This window comes from Octodon degus, unplaced genomic scaffold, assembly GCF_000260255.1.
Source record: "Octodon degus isolate 3935 unplaced genomic scaffold, OctDeg1.0 scaffold00123, whole genome shotgun sequence".
NCBI classification, from domain to species: Eukaryota; Metazoa; Chordata; class Mammalia; order Rodentia; family Octodontidae; genus Octodon; species Octodon degus.
Genome location: NW_004524699.1, coordinates 2,404,233 through 2,405,190, shown reverse-complemented (window position 1 = coordinate 2,405,190; position 958 = coordinate 2,404,233).

Below are 958 nucleotides of genomic sequence, written 5' to 3'. Positions count from 1 at the left end.
TTCCCTGGCAAGCACAGGGGCCCCAGTTCAATCCCCGGTTCCACAAAAAACAAAACAAAACCCACAAGGAGCTTGGGGGTTAGCGCCTGCTTGGGCAAAGTCAGTCAGACGCAGGGGACCGCCGTGTGATCCCCAGCTCCACATGCTGCACTACACCCGCCCTTAAGGCCGCCTGAGCCAGCCAAAAAAAAAAAAAGCAGGGTTATCTCACTAAGTTGTCCAGGCCAGCCACAAGCCTGCGATCTTCCCGCCTCAGCCTCCCAAAGCACTGTGATGACAAGCACGGATCACATTGCCCAGCTTTAACTAATTAAAAAAAATTTTTTTTTGACTAAAACTGTGTTGTTGTTGGGTTTTTTTTTTTTTGTGGAACCAGGGATTGAACTCAGGCCCTTGTGCTTACCAATGAAGCACTTATTCCACTGAGCCATCTCCCCAGCCCGACTGCAACTGTTTTTACTGAGCTTATTTTTTCAGGCAGCACCCTTGCTTCAGCACTTCAGGAGGATGAAAGTCGAGGATCGCGAAGTCAGCCCAGCCACTAGGCACATGCCACTTTACCGCTTACCAAGACCCTGTCTAAAAAACCAAACAAAACACCAAGCCAACCAAATGCCCCAAACTTACAAGCGGGGCAGAGGCCCTGGGGCCGAGCTCAGCTCCCCAGTCCCGAAGGGGCGAAGGGGCGGGCTTCTTTGCGCCCTTCCCATCCCCTCGGGGCTGGGCTGTGCCGCCCGCCAACGCCTTGGGCTCCGCGTTTCTTCTGCTGTCTGCGCCCTGCAGTTCCTGTTGGAAGGCCGCTGAAAGGCCTCCTTTCCATCTCTGAACTGGAGTTTTCCAGCCTTTATATTTCTTCACTGTTTCTCTGAGCTTTGTTCTGACTGAATTCCTCAGATCCAGAGGAATGTGCCAAAATATGCCAAAATGTGCTAGTCTCTTTATCTATAGTTTTTGTTTT